Genomic DNA, 16,351 nt, shown 5'->3' with positions numbered 1-16,351 from the left:
GTGGTTTTAAAGGCGCTAATTTTGTATTTCCTAAATACGATTTTTAACGAAAAGCTTAAATTTCTTTGCACAGTCTTTTCTCCAGAAAAGTTTGATTTTTGAATCAGTCCAAAGAAAACAAGAAAGTTGTACCTTCAAAACTTTAGTTATGCTAGTGCCCAGTTTGGCTGATAAAAGAGCTCCCATTAGTTCCAACCTAGGTGAGTGATTTTAAAGCCGCTAATCTTGTGTTTCCTAAATACGATTTTTAACGAAAAGCTTAAATTTCTTTGCACAGTCTTTTATCCAGAAAAGTGTGATTTTTGAATCAGTCCAAAGATAAGAAGAAAGTCGTTCCTTCAAAACTTTAGTGATGCTAGTGCACAGTTTGGCTGATAAAAGAGCTCCCTTTAGTTCCAACCTAGTTAAGGTGAGTGGTTTTAAAGGCGCTAATTTTGTATTTCCTAAATACGATTTTTAACGAAAAGCTTAAATTTCTTTGCACAGTCTTTTATCCAGAAACGTGTGATTTTTGAATCAGTCCAAAGAAAACAAGAAAGTTGTACCTTCAAAACTTTAGTGATGCTAGTGCCCAGTTTGGCTGATAAAACAGCTCCCATTAGTTCCAACCTAGGTAAGGTGAGTGGTTTTAAAGGCGCTAATTTTGTATTTCCTAAATACGATTTTTAACGAAAAGCTAAAATTTCTTTGCACAGTCTTTTATCCAGAAAAGTGTGATTTTTGAATCAGTCCAAAGAAAACAAGAAAGTTGTACCTTCAAAACATTAGTGATGCTAGTGCCCAGTTTGGCTGATAAAAGAGCTCAAATTAGTTCCAACCTAGGTGAGTGATTTTAAAGGCGCCAATTTTGTATTTCCTAAATACGATTTTTAACGAAAAGCTTAAATTTCTTTGCACAGTCTTTTCTCCACAAAAATTTGATTTTTGAATCAGTCCAAAGAAAACAAGTAAGTTGTACCTTCAAAACTTTAGTGATGCTAGTGCCCAGTTTGGCTGATAAAAGAGCTCCCATTAGTTCCAACCTAGGTAAGGTGAGTGGTTTTAAAGGCGCTAATTTTGTATTTCCTAAATACGATTTTTAACGAAAAGCTAAAATTTCTTTGCACAGTCTTTTATCCAGAAAAGTGTGATTTTTGAATCAGTCCAAAGAAAACAAGAAAGTTGTACCTTCAAAACATTAGTGATGCTAGTGCCCAGTTTGGCTGATAAAAGAGCTCAAATTAGTTCCAACCTAGGTGAGTGATTTTAAAGGCGCCAATTTTGTATTTCCTAAATACGATTTTTAACGAAAAGCTTAAATTTCTTTGCACAGTCTTTTCTCCACAAAAATTTGATTTTTGAATCAGTCCAAAGAAAACAAGTAAGTTGTACCTTCAAAACTTTAGTGATGCTAGTGCCCAGTTTGGCTGATAAAAGAGCTCCCATTAGTTCCAACCTAGGTAAGGTGAGTGGTTTTAAAGGCGCTAATTTTGTATTTCCTAAATACGATTTTTAACGAAAAGCTTAAATTTCGTTGCACAGTCTTTTATCCAGAAAAGTGTGATTTTTGAATCAGTCCAAAGAAAACAAGAAAGTTGTACCTTCAAAACATTAGTGATGCTAGTGCCCAGTTTGGCTGATAAAAGAGCTCCCATTAGTTCCAACCTAGGTGAGTGATTTTAAAGCCGCTAATCTTGTGTTTCCTAAATACGATTTTTAACGAAAAGCTTAAATTTCTTTGCACAGTCTTTTATCCAGAAAAGTGTGATTTTTGAATCAGTCCAAAGATAAGAAGAAAGTCGTTCCTTCAAAACTTTAGTTATGCTAGTGCCCAGTTTGGCTGATAAAAGAGCTCCCATTAGTTCCAACCTAGATAAGGTGAGTGGTTTTAAAGGCGCTAATTTTGTATTTCCTAAGTACGATTTTTAACGAAAAGCTTAAATTTCTTTGCACAGTCTTTTATCCAGAAAAGTGTGATTTTTGAATCAGTCCAAAGAAAAGAAGAAAGTTGTACCTTCAAAACATTAGTGATGCTAGTGCACAGTTTGGCTGATAAAAGAGCTCCCATTAGTTCCAACCTAGGTGAGTGGTTTTAAAGGCGTTAATTCTGTATTTCCTAAATACGATTTTTAACGAAAAGCTTAAATTTCTTTGCACAGTCTTTTATCCAGAAAAGTTTGATTTTTGAATCAGTCCAAAGAAAACAAGAAAGTTGTACCTTCAAAACTTTAGTTATGCTAGTGCCCAGTTTGGCTGATAAAAGAGCTCCCATTAGTTCAAACCTAGGTAAGGTGAGTGGTTTTAAAGGCGCTAATTTTGTATTTCCTAAATACGATTTTTAACGAAAAGCTTAAATTTCTTTGCACAGTCTTTTCTCCAGAAAAGTTTGATTTTTGAATCAGTCCAAAGAAAACAAGAAAGTTGTACCTTCAAAACTTTAGTTATGCTAGTGCCCAGTTTGGCTGATAAAAGAGCTCCCATTAGTTCCAACCTAGGTGAGTGATTTTAAAGCCGCTAATCTTGTGTTTCCTAAATACGATTTTTAACGAAAAGCTTAAATTTCTTTGCACAGTCTTTTATCCAGAAAAGTGTGATTTTTGAATCAGTCCAAAGATAAGAAGAAAGTCGTTCCTTCAAAACTTTAGTGATGCTAGTGCACAGTTTGGCTGATAAAAGAGCTCCCTTTAGTTCCAACCTAGTTAAGGTGAGTGGTTTTAAAGGCGCTAATTTTGTATTTCCTAAATACGATTTTTAACGAAAAGCTTAAATTTCTTTGCACAGTCTTTTATCCAGAAACGTGTGATTTTTGAATCAGTCCAAAGAAAACAAGAAAGTTGTACCTTCAAAACTTTAGTGATGCTAGTGCCCAGTTTGGCTGATAAAACAGCTCCCATTAGTTCCAACCTAGGTAAGGTGAGTGGTTTCAAAGGCGCTAATTTTATAGTTCCTAAGTACGATTTTTAACGAAAAGCTTAAATTTCTTTGCACAGTCTTTTATCCAGAAAAGTGTGATTTTTGAATTAGTCCAAAGAAAACAAGAAAGTTGTACCTTCAAAACTTTAGTTATGCTAGTGCCCAGTTTGGCTGATAAAAGAGCTCCCATTAGTTCCAACCTAGGTAAGGTGAGTGGTTTTAAAGGCGCTAATTTTGTATTTCCTAAATACGATTTTTATTGAAAAGCTTAAATTTCTTTGCAGTCTTTTATCCAGAAAACTGTGATTTTTGAATCAGTCCAAAGAAAACAAGAAAGTTGTACCTTCAAAACATTAGTGATGCTAGTGCCCAGTTTGGCTGATAAAAGAGCTCCCATTAGTTCCAACCTAGGTAAGGTGAGTGGTTTTAAAGGCGCTAATTTTGTATTTCCTAAATACGATTTTTATTGAAAAGCTTAAATTTCTTTGCAGTCTTTTATCCAGAAAACTGTGATTTTTTAATCAGTCCAAAGAAAACAAGAAAGTTGTACCTTCAAAACATTAGTGATGCTAGTGCCCAGTTTGGCTGATAAAAGAGCTCCCATTAGTTCCAACCTAGGTAAGGTGAGTGGTTTTAAAGGCGCTAATTTTGTATTTCCTAAATACGATTTTTAACGAAAAGCTTAAATTTCGTTGCACAGTCTTTTATCCAGAAAAGTGTGATTTTTGAATCAGTCCAAAGAAAACAAGAAAGTTGTACCTTCAAAACTTTAGTTATGCTAGTGCGCAGTTTGGCTGATAAAAGAGTTCCCATTAGTTCCAACCTAGGTAAGGTGAGTGGTTTTAGAGGCGCTAATTTTGTATTTCCTAACTACGATTTTTAAAGAAAAGCTTAAATTTGTTTGCACAGTCTTTTATCCAGAAAAGTGTGATTTTTGAATCAGTCCAAAGATAAGAAGAAAGTCGTTCCTTCAAAACTTTAGTTATGCTAGTGCCCAGTTTGGCTGATAAAAGAGCTCCCATTAGTTCCAACCTAGGTGAGTGATTTTAAAGCCGCTAATCTTGTATTTCCTAAATACGATTTTTAACGAAAAGCTTAAATTTCTTTGCACAGTCTTTTATCCAGAAAAGTGTGATTTTTGAATCAGTCCAAAGATAAGAAGAAAGTCGTTCCTTCAAAACTTTAGTTATGCTAGTGCCCAGTTTGGCTGATAAAAGAGCTCCCATTAGTTCCAACCTAGGTAAGGTGAGTGGTTTTAGAGGCGCTAATTTTGTATTTCCTAACTACGATTTTTAAAGAAAAGCTTAAATTTGTTTGCACAGTCTTTTATCCAGAAAAGTGTGATTTTTGAATCAGTCCAAAGAAAACAAGAAAGTTGTACCTTCAAAACATTAGTGATGCTAGTGCCCAGTTTGGCTGATAAAAGAGCTCCCATTAGTTCCAACCTAGGTGAGTGATTTTAAAGCCGCTAATCTTGTATTTCCTAAATACGATTTTTAACGAAAAGCTTAAATTTCTTTGCACAGTCTTTTATCCAGAAAAGTGTGATTTTTGAATCAGTCCAAAGATAAGAAGAAAGTCGTTCCTTCAAAACTTTAGTTATGCTAGTGCCCAGTTTGGCTGATAAAAGAGCTCCCATTAGTTCCAACCTAGGTAAGGTGAGTGGTTTTAAAGGCGCTAATTTTGTATTTCCTAAGTACGATTTTTAACGAAAAGCTTAAATTTCTTTGCACAGTCTTTTATCCAGAAAAGTGTGATTTTTGAATCAGTCCAAAGAAAAGAAGAAAGTTGTACCTTCAAAACATTAGTGATGCTAGTGCACAGTTTGGCTGATAAAAGAGCTCCCATTAGTTCCAACCTAGGTGAGTGGTTTTAAAGGCGTTAATTCTGTATTTCCTAAATACGATTTTTAACGAAAAGCTTAAATTTCTTTGCACAGTCTTTTATCCAGAAAAGTTTGATTTTTGAATCAGTCCAAAGAAAACAAGAAAGTTGTACCTTCAAAACTTTAGTTATGCTAGTGCCCAGTTTGGCTGATAAAAGAGCTCCCATTAGTTCAAACCTAGGTAAGGTGAGTGGTTTTAAAGGCGCTAATTTTGTATTTCCTAAATACGATTTTTAACGAAAAGCTTAAATTTCTTTGCACAGTCTTTTCTCCAGAAAAGTTTGATTTTTGAATCAGTCCAAAGAAAACAAGAAAGTTGTACCTTCAAAACTTTAGTTATGCTAGTGCCCAGTTTGGCTGATAAAAGAGCTCCCATTAGTTCCAACCTAGGTGAGTGATTTTAAAGCCGCTAATCTTGTGTTTCCTAAATACGATTTTTAACGAAAAGCTTAAATTTCTTTGCACAGTCTTTTATACAGAAAAGTGTGATTTTTGAATCAGTCCAAAGATAAGAAGAAAGTCGTTCCTTCAAAACTTTAGTGATGCTAGTGCACAGTTTGGCTGATAAAAGAGCTCCCTTTAGTTCCAACCTAGTTAAGGTGAGTGGTTTTAAAGGCGCTAATTTTGTATTTCCTAAATACGATTTTTAACGAAAAGCTTAAATTTCTTTGCACAGTCTTTTATCCAGAAACGTGTGATTTTTGAATCAGTCCAAAGAAAACAAGAAAGTTGTACCTTCAAAACTTTAGTGATGCTAGTGCCCAGTTTGGCTGATAAAACAGCTCCCATTAGTTCCAACCTAGGTAAGGTGAGTGGTTTTAAAGGCGCTAATTTTGTATTTCCTAAATACGATTTTTAACGAAAAGCTAAAATTTCTTTGCACAGTCTTTTATCCAGAAAAGTGTGATTTTTGAATCAGTCCAAAGAAAACAAGAAAGTTGTACCTTCAAAACATTAGTGATGCTAGTGCCCAGTTTGGCTGATAAAAGAGCTCAAATTAGTTCCAACCTAGGTGAGTGATTTTAAAGGCGCCAATTTTGTATTTCCTAAATACGATTTTTAACGAAAAGCTTAAATTTCTTTGCACAGTCTTTTCTCCACAAAAATTTGATTTTTGAATCAGTCCAAAGAAAACAAGTAAGTTGTACCTTCAAAACTTTAGTGATGCTAGTGCCCAGTTTGGCTGATAAAAGAGCTCCCATTAGTTCCAACCTAGGTAAGGTGAGTGGTTTTAAAGGCGCTAATTTTGTATTTCCTAAATACGATTTTTAACGAAAAGCTTAAATTTCGTTGCACAGTCTTTTATCCAGAAAAGTGTGATTTTTGAATCAGTCCAAAGAAAACAAGAAAGTTGTACCTTCAAAACATTAGTGATGCTAGTGCCCAGTTTGGCTGATAAAAGAGCTCCCATTAGTTCCAACCTAGGTGAGTGATTTTAAAGCCGCTAATCTTGTGTTTCCTAAATACGATTTTTAACGAAAAGCTTAAATTTCTTTGCACAGTCTTTTATCCAGAAAAGTGTGATTTTTGAATCAGTCCAAAGATAAGAAGAAAGTCGTTCCTTCAAAACTTTAGTTATGCTAGTGCCCAGTTTGGCTGATAAAAGAGCTCCCATTAGTTCCAACCTAGGTAAGGTGAGTGGTTTTAAAGGCGCTAATTTTGTATTTCCTAAATGCGATTTTTAACGAAAAGCTTAAATTTCTTTGCACAGTCTTTTCTCCAGAAAAGTTTGATTTTTGAATCAGTCCAAAGAAAACAAGAAAGTTGTACCTTCAAAACTTTAGTTATGCTAGTGCCCAGTTTGGCTGATAAAAGAGCTCCCATTAGTTCCAACCTAGGTAAGGTGAGTGGTTTTAAAGGCGCTAATTTTGTATTTCCTAAATACGATTTTTATTGAAAAGCTTAAATTTCTTTGCAGTCTTTTATCCAGAAAACTGTGATTTTTGAATCAGTCCAAAGAAAACAAGAAAGTTGTACCTTCAAAACATTAGTGATGCTAGTGCCCAGTTTGGCTGATAAAAGAGCTCCCATTAGTTCCAACCTAGGTAAGGTGAGTGGTTTTAAAGGCGCTAATTTTGTATTTCCTAAATACGATTTTTAACGAAAAGCTTAAATTTCGTTGCACAGTCTTTTATCCAGAAAAGTGTGATTTTTGAATCAGTCCAAAGAAAACAAGAAAGTTGTACCTTCAAAACTTTAGTTATGCTAGTGCGCAGTTTGGCTGATAAAAGAGTTCCCATTAGTTCCAACCTAGGTAAGGTGAGTGGTTTTAGAGGCGCTAATTTTGTATTTCCTAACTACGATTTTTAAAGAAAAGCTTAAATTTGTTTGCACAGTCTTTTATCCAGAAAAGTGTGATTTTTGAATCAGTCCAAAGAAAACAAGAAAGTTGTACCTTCAAAACATTAGTGATGCTAGTGCCCAGTTTGGCTGATAAAAGAGCTCCCATTAGTTCCAACCTAGGTAAGGTGAGTGGTTTTAAAGGCGCTAATTTTGTATTTCCTAAATACGATTTTTAACGAAAAGCTTAAATTTCGTTGCACAGTCTTTTATCCAGAAAAGTGTGATTTTTGAATCAGTCCAAAGAAAACAAGAAAGTTGTACCTTCAAAACTTTAGTTATGCTAGTGCGCAGTTTGGCTGATAAAAGAGTTCCCATTAGTTCCAACCTAGGTAAGGTGAGTGGTTTTAAAGGCGCTAATTTTGTATTTCCTAAATACGATTTTTAACGAAAAGCTAAAATTTCTTTGCACAGTCTTTTATCCAGAAAAGTGTGATTTTTGAATCAGTCCAAAGAAAACAAGAAAGTTGTACCTTCAAAACATTAGTGATGCTAGTGCCCAGTTTGGCTGATAAAAGAGCTCAAATTAGTTCCAACCTAGGTGAGTGATTTTAAAGGCGCCAATTTTGTATTTCCTAAATACGATTTTTAACGAAAAGCTTAAATTTCTTTGCACAGTCTTTTCTCCACAAAAATTTGATTTTTGAATCAGTCCAAAGAAAACAAGTAAGTTGTACCTTCAAAACTTTAGTGATGCTAGTGCCCAGTTTGGCTGATAAAAGAGCTCCCATTAGTTCCAACCTAGGTAAGGTGAGTGGTTTTAAAGGCGCTAATTTTGTATTTCCTAAATACGATTTTTAACGAAAAGCTTAAATTTCGTTGCACAGTCTTTTATCCAGAAAAGTGTGATTTTTGAATCAGTCCAAAGAAAACAAGAAAGTTGTACCTTCAAAACATTAGTGATGCTAGTGCCCAGTTTGGCTGATAAAAGAGCTCCCATTAGTTCCAACCTAGGTGAGTGATTTTAAAGCCGCTAATCTTGTGTTTCCTAAATACGATTTTTAACGAAAAGCTTAAATTTCTTTGCACAGTCTTTTATCCAGAAAAGTGTGATTTTTGAATCAGTCCAAAGATAAGAAGAAAGTCGTTCCTTCAAAACTTTAGTTATGCTAGTGCCCAGTTTGGCTGATAAAAGAGCTCCCATTAGTTCCAACCTAGGTAAGGTGAGTGGTTTTAAAGGCGCTAATTTTGTATTTCCTAAGTACGATTTTTAACGAAAAGCTTAAATTTCTTTGCACAGTCTTTTATCCAGAAAAGTGTGATTTTTGAATCAGTCCAAAGAAAAGAAGAAAGTTGTACCTTCAAAACATTAGTGATGCTAGTGCACAGTTTGGCTGATAAAAGAGCTCCCATTAGTTCCAACCTAGGTGAGTGGTTTTAAAGGCGTTAATTCTGTATTTCCTAAATACGATTTTTAACGAAAAGCTTAAATTTCTTTGCACAGTCTTTTATCCAGAAAAGTTTGATTTTTGAATCAGTCCAAAGAAAACAAGAAAGTTGTACCTTCAAAACTTTAGTTATGCTAGTGCCCAGTTTGGCTGATAAAAGAGCTCCCATTAGTTCAAACCTAGGTAAGGTGAGTGGTTTTAAAGGCGCTAATTTTGTATTTCCTAAATACGATTTTTAACGAAAAGCTTAAATTTCTTTGCACAGTCTTTTCTCCAGAAAAGTTTGATTTTTGAATCAGTCCAAAGAAAACAAGAAAGTTGTACCTTCAAAACTTTAGTTATGCTAGTGCCCAGTTTGGCTGATAAAAGAGCTCCCATTAGTTCCAACCTAGGTGAGTGATTTTAAAGCCGCTAATCTTGTGTTTCCTAAATACGATTTTTAACGAAAAGCTTAAATTTCTTTGCACAGTCTTTTATCCAGAAAAGTGTGATTTTTGAATCAGTCCAAAGATAAGAAGAAAGTCGTTCCTTCAAAACTTTAGTGATGCTAGTGCACAGTTTGGCTGATAAAAGAGCTCCCTTTAGTTCCAACCTAGTTAAGGTGAGTGGTTTTAAAGGCGCTAATTTTGTATTTCCTAAATACGATTTTTAACGAAAAGCTTAAATTTCTTTGCACAGTCTTTTATCCAGAAACGTGTGATTTTTGAATCAGTCCAAAGAAAACAAGAAAGTTGTACCTTCAAAACTTTAGTGATGCTAGTGCCCAGTTTGGCTGATAAAACAGCTCCCATTAGTTCCAACCTAGGTAAGGTGAGTGGTTTTAAAGGCGCTAATTTTGTATTTCCTAAATACGATTTTTAACGAAAAGCTAAAATTTCTTTGCACAGTCTTTTATCCAGAAAAGTGTGATTTTTGAATCAGTCCAAAGAAAACAAGAAAGTTGTACCTTCAAAACATTAGTGATGCTAGTGCCCAGTTTGGCTGATAAAAGAGCTCAAATTAGTTCCAACCTAGGTGAGTGATTTTAAAGGCGCCAATTTTGTATTTCCTAAATACGATTTTTAACGAAAAGCTTAAATTTCTTTGCACAGTCTTTTCTCCACAAAAATTTGATTTTTGAATCAGTCCAAAGAAAACAAGTAAGTTGTACCTTCAAAACTTTAGTGATGCTAGTGCCCAGTTTGGCTGATAAAAGAGCTCCCATTAGTTCCAACCTAGGTAAGGTGAGTGGTTTTAAAGGCGCTAATTTTGTATTTCCTAAATACGATTTTTAACGAAAAGCTTAAATTTCGTTGCACAGTCTTTTATCCAGAAAAGTGTGATTTTTGAATCAGTCCAAAGAAAACAAGAAAGTTGTACCTTCAAAACATTAGTGATGCTAGTGCCCAGTTTGGCTGATAAAAGAGCTCCCATTAGTTCCAACCTAGGTGAGTGATTTTAAAGCCGCTAATCTTGTGTTTCCTAAATACGATTTTTAACGAAAAGCTTAAATTTCTTTGCACAGTCTTTTATCCAGAATGTGTGATTTTTGAATCAGTCCAAAGATAAGAAGAAAGTCGTTCCTTCAAAACTTTAGTTATGCTAGTGCCCAGTTTGGCTGATAAAAGAGCTCCCATTAGTTCCAACCTAGATAAGGTGAGTGGTTTTAAAGGCGCTAATTTTGTATTTCCTAAGTACGATTTTTAACGAAAAGCTTAAATTTCTTTGCACAGTCTTTTATCCAGAAAAGTGTGATTTTTGAATCAGTCCAAAGAAAAGAAGAAAGTTGTACCTTCAAAACATTAGTGATGCTAGTGCACAGTTTGGCTGATAAAAGAGCTCCCATTAGTTCCAACCTAGGTGAGTGGTTTTAAAGGCGTTAATTCTGTATTTCCTAAATACGATTTTTAACGAAAAGCTTAAATTTCTTTGCACAGTCTTTTATCCAGAAAAGTTTGATTTTTGAATCAGTCCAAAGAAAACAAGAAAGTTGTACCTTCAAAACTTTAGTTATGCTAGTGCCCAGTTTGGCTGATAAAAGAGCTCCCATTAGTTCAAACCTAGGTAAGGTGAGTGGTTTTAAAGGCGCTAATTTTGTATTTCCTAAATACGATTTTTAACGAAAAGCTTAAATTTCTTTGCACAGTCTTTTCTCCAGAAAAGTTTGATTTTTGAATCAGTCCAAAGAAAACAAGAAAGTTGTACCTTCAAAACTTTAGTTATGCTAGTGCCCAGTTTGGCTGATAAAAGAGCTCCCATTAGTTCCAACCTAGGTGAGTGATTTTAAAGCCGCTAATCTTGTGTTTCCTAAATACGATTTTTAACGAAAAGCTTAAATTTCTTTGCACAGTCTTTTATCCAGAAAAGTGTGATTTTTGAATCAGTCCAAAGATAAGAAGAAAGTCGTTCCTTCAAAACTTTAGTGATGCTAGTGCACAGTTTGGCTGATAAAAGAGCTCCCTTTAGTTCCAACCTAGTTAAGGTGAGTGGTTTTAAAGGCGCTAATTTTGTATTTCCTAAATACGATTTTTAACGAAAAGCTTAAATTTCTTTGCACAGTCTTTTATCCAGAAACGTGTGATTTTTGAATCAGTCCAAAGAAAACAAGAAAGTTGTACCTTCAAAACTTTAGTGATGCTAGTGCCCAGTTTGGCTGATAAAACAGCTCCCATTAGTTCCAACCTAGGTAAGGTGAGTGGTTTCAAAGGCGCTAATTTTATAGTTCCTAAGTACGATTTTTAACGAAAAGCTTAAATTTCTTTGCACAGTCTTTTATCCAGAAAAGTGTGATTTTTGAATTAGTCCAAAGATAAGAAGAAAGTCGTAACTTCAAAACTTTAGTGATGCTAGTGCACAGTTTGGCTGATAAAAGGGCTCCCATTAGTTCCAACCTAGTTAAGGTGAGTGGTTTTAAAGGCGCTAATTTTGTATTTCCGAAATACGATTTTTAACGAAAAGCTTAAATTTCTTTGCACAGTCTTTTATCCAGAAAAGTTTGATTTTTGAATCAGTCCAAAGAAAACAAGAAAGTTGTACCTTCAAAACTTTAGTTATGCTAGTGCCCAGTTTGGCTGATAAAAGAGCTCCCATTAGTTCCAACCTAGGTAAGGTGAGTGGTTTTAAAGGCGCTAATTTTGTATTTCCTAAATACGATTTTTAACGAAAAGCTTAAATTTCTTTGCACAGTCTTTTCTCCAGAAAAGTTTGATTTTTGAATCAGTCCAAAGAAAACAAGAAAGTTGTACCTTCAAAACTTTAGTTATGCTAGTGCCCAGTTTGGCTGATAAAAGAGCTCCCATTAGTTCCAACCTAGGTAAGGTGAGTGGTTTTAAAGGCGCTAATTTTGTATTTCCTAAATACGATTTTTATTGAAAAGCTTAAATTTCTTTGCAGTCTTTTATCCAGAAAACTGTGATTTTTGAATCAGTCCAAAGAAAACAAGAAAGTTGTACCTTCAAAACATTAGTGATGCTAGTGTCCAGTTTGGCTGATAAAAGAGCTCCCATTAGTTCCAACCTAGGTAAGGTGAGTGGTTTTAAAGGCGCTAATTTTGTATTTCCTAAATACGATTTTTAACGAAAAGCTTAAATTTCGTTGCACAGTCTTTTATCCAGAAAAGTGTGATTTTTGAATCAGTCCAAAGAAAACAAGAAAGTTGTACCTTCAAAACTTTAGTTATGCTAGTGCGCAGTTTGGCTGATAAAAGAGTTCCCATTAGTTCCAACCTAGGTAAGGTGAGTGGTTTTAGAGGCGCTAATTTTGTATTTCCTAACTACGATTTTTAAAGAAAAGCTTAAATTTGTTTGCACAGTCTTTTATCCAGAAAAGTGTGATTTTTGAATCAGTCCAAAGAAAACAAGAAAGTTGTACCTTCAAAACATTAGTGATGCTAGTACCCAGTTTGGCTGATAAAAGAGCTCCCATTAGTTCCAACCTAGGTGAGTGATTTTAAAGGCGCTAATTTTGTTTTTCCTAAATACGATTTTTAACGAAAAGCTTAAATTTCTTTGCACAGTCTTTTATCCAGAAAAGTGTGATTTTTGAATCAGTCCAAAGATAAGAAGAAAGTTGTACCTTCAAAACTTTAGTTATGCTAGTGCCCAGTTTGGCTGATAAAAGAGCTCCCATTACTTCCAACCTAGGTAAGGTGAGTGGTTTTAAAGGCGCTAATTTTGTATTTCCTAAGTACGATTTTTAACGAAAAGCTTAAATTTCTTTGCACAGTCTTTTATCCAGAAAAGTGTGATTTTTGAATCAGTCCAAAGAAAAGAAGAAAGTTGTACCTTCAAAACATTAGTGATGCTAGTGCACAGTTTGGCTGATAAAAGAGCTCCCATTAGTTCCAACCTAGGTAAGGTTAGTTTTAAAGGCGCTAATTTTGTATTTCCTAAATACGATTTTTAACGAAAAGCTTAAATTTCTTTGCACAGTCTTTTCTCCAGAAAAGTGTGATTTTTGAATCAGTCCAAAGAAAACAAGTAAGTTGTACCTTCAAAACTTTAGTTATGCTAGTGCCCAGTTTGGCTGATAAAAGAGCTCCCATTAGTTCCAACCTAGGTAAGGTGAGTGGTTTTAAAGGCGCTAATTTTGTATTTCCTAAGTACGATTTTTAACGAAAAGCTTAAATTTCTTTGCACAGTCTTTTATCCAGAAAAGTGTGATTTTTGAATCAGTCCAAAGAAAAGAAGAAAGTTGTACCTTCAAAACATTAGTGATGCTAGTGCACAGTTTGGCTGATAAAAGAGCTCCCATTAGTTCCAACCTAGGTGAGTGGTTTTAAAGGCGTTAATTTTGTATTTCCTAAATACGATTTTTAACGAAAAGCTTAAATTTCGTTGCACAGTCTTTTATCTAGAAACGTGTGATTTTTGAATCAGTCCAAAGAAAACAAGAAAGTTGTACCTTCAAAACTTTAGTTATGCTAGTGCCCAGTTTGGCTGATAAAAGAGCTCCCATTAGTTCCAACCTAGGTAAGGTGAGTGGTTTTAAAGGCGCTAATTTTGTATTTCCTAAATACGATTTTTAACGAAAAGCTAAAATTTCTTTGCACAGTCTTTTATCCAGAAAAGTGTGATTTTTGAATCAGTCCAAAGAAAACAAGAAAGTTGTACCTTCAAAACATTAGTGATGCTAGTGCCGAGTTTGGCTGATAAAAGAGCTCCCATTAGTTCCAACCTAGGTGAGTGATTTTAAAGGCGCCAATTTTGTATTTCCTAAATACGATTTTTAACGAAAAGCTTAAATTTCTTTGCACAGTCTTTTCTCCACAAAAATTTGATTTTTGAATCAGTCCAAAGAAAACAAGTAAGTTGTACCTTCAAAACTTTAGTGATGCTAGTGCCCAGTTTGGCTGATAAAAGAGCTCCCATTAGTTCCAACCTAGGTAAGGTGAGTGGTTTTAAAGGCGCTAATTTTGTATTTCCTAAGTACGATTTTTAACGAAAAGCTTAAATTTCTTTGCACAGTCTTTTATCCAGAAAAGTGTGATTTTTGAATCAGTCCAAAGAAAAGAAGAAAGTTGTACCTTCAAAACATTAGTGATGCTAGTGCACAGTTTGGCTGATAAAAGAGCTCCCATTAGTTCCAACCTAGGTAAGGTTGGTTTTAAAGGCGCTAATTTTGTATTTCCTAAATACGATTTTTAACGAAAAGCTTAAATTTCGTTGCACAGTCTTTTATCTAGAAACGTGTGATTTTTGAATCAGTCCAAAGAAAACAAGAAAGTTGTACCTTCAAAACTTTAGTGATGCTAGTGCCCAGTTTGGCTGATAAAAGAGCTCCCATTAGTTCCAACCTAGGTAAGGTGAGTGGTTTTAAAGGCGCTAATTTTGTATTTCCTAAATACGATTTTTAACGAAAAGCTAAAATTTCTTTGCACAGTCTTTTATCCAGAAAAGTGTGATTTTTGAATCAGTCCAAAGAAAACAAGAAAGTTGTACCTTCAAAACATTAGTGATGCTAGTGCCCAGTTTGGCTGATAAAAGAGCTCCCATTAGTTCCAACCTAGGTGAGTGATTTTAAAGCCGCTAATCTTGTGTTTCCTAAATACGATTTTTAACGAAAAGCTTAAATTTCTTTGCAGTCTTTTATCCAGAAAACTGTGATTTTTGAATCAGTCCAAAGAAAACAAGAAAGTTGTACCTTCAAAACATTAGTGATGCTAGTGCCCAGTTTGGCTGATAAAAGAGCTCCCATTAGTTCCAACCTAGGTAAGGTGAGTGGTTTTAAAGGCGCTAATTTTGTATTTCCTAAATACGATTTTTAACGAAAAGCTTAAATTTCGTTGCACAGTCTTTTATCCAGAAAAGTGTGATTTTTGAATCAGTCCAAAGAAAACAAGAAAGTTGTACCTTCAAAACTTTAGTTATGCTAGTGCGCAGTTTGGCTGATAAAAGAGTTCCCATTAGTTCCAACCTAGGTAAGGTGAGTGGTTTTAGAGGCGCTAATTTTGTATTTCCTAACTACGATTTTTAAAGAAAAGCTTAAATTTGTTTGCACAGACTTTTATCCAGAAAAGTGTGATTTTTGAATCAGTCCAAAGAAAACAAGAAAGTTGTACCTTCAAAACATTAGTGATGCTAGTACCCAGTTTGGCTGATAAAAGAGCTCCCATTAGTTCCAACCTAGGTGAGTGATTTTAAAGGCGCTAATTTTGTTTTTCCTAAATACGATTTTTAACGAAAAGCTTAAATTTCTTTGCACAGTCTTTTATCCAGAAAAGTGTGATTTTTGAATCAGTCCAAAGATAAGAAGAAAGTTGTACCTTCAAAACTTTAGTTATGCTAGTGCCCAGTTTGGCTGATAAAAGAGCTCCCATTAGTTCCAACCTAGGTAAGGTGAGTGGTTTTAAAGGCGCTAATTTTGTATTTCCTAAGTACGATTTTTAACGAAAAGCTTAAATTTCTTTGCACAGTCTTTTATCCAGAAAAGTGTGATTTTTGAATCAGTCCAAAGAAAACAAGTAAGTTGTACCTTCAAAACTTTAGTTATGCTAGTGCCCAGTTTGGCTGATAAAAGAGCTCCCATTAGTTCCAACCTAGGTAAGGTGAGTGGTTTTAAAGGCGCTAATTTTGTATTTCCTAAGTACGATTTTTAACGAAAAGCTTAAATTTCTTTGCACAGTCTTTTATCCAGAAAAGTGTGATTTTTGAATCAGTCCAAAGAAAAGAAGAAAGTTGTACCTTCAAAACATTAGTGATGCTAGTGCACAGTTTGGCTGATAAAAGAGCTCCCATTAGTTCCAACCTAGGTAAGGTTGGTTTTAAAGGCGCTAATTTTGTATTTCCTAAATACGATTTTTAACGAAAAGCTTAAATTTCGTTGCACAGTCTTTTATCTAGAAACGTGTGATTTTTGAATCAGTCCAAAGAAAACAAGAAAGTTGTACCTTCAAAACTTTAGTGATGCTAGTGCCCAGTTTGGCTGATAAAAGAGCTCCCATTAGTTCCAACCTAGGTAAGGTGAGTGGTTTTAAAGGCGCTAATTTTGTATTTCCTAAATACGATTTTTAACGAAAAGCTAAAATTTCTTTGCACAGTCTTTTATCCAGAAAAGTGTGATTTTTGAATCAGTCCAAAGAAAACAAGAAAGTTGTACCTTCAAAACATTAGTGATGCTAGTGCCCAGTTTGGCTGATAAAAGAGCTCCCATTAGTTCCAACCTAGGTGAGTGATTTTAAAGCCGCTAATCTTGTGTTTCCTAAATACGATTTTTAACGAAAAGCTTAAATTTCTTTGCAGTCTTTTATCCAGAAAACTGTGATTTTTGAATCAGTCCAAAGAAAACAAGAAAGTTGTACCTTCAAAACATTAGTGATGCTAGTGCCCAGTTTGGCTGATAAAAGAGCTCCCATTAGTTCCAACCTAGG

The sequence above is a fragment of the Stegodyphus dumicola genome, chromosome 2 (assembly GCF_044657685.1).
Source record: "Stegodyphus dumicola isolate Sdum_Otavi_A_Nest chromosome 2, ASM4465768v1".
NCBI classification, from domain to species: Eukaryota; Metazoa; Arthropoda; class Arachnida; order Araneae; family Eresidae; genus Stegodyphus; species Stegodyphus dumicola.
Note: the sequence above shows the minus strand (reverse complement) of the source record.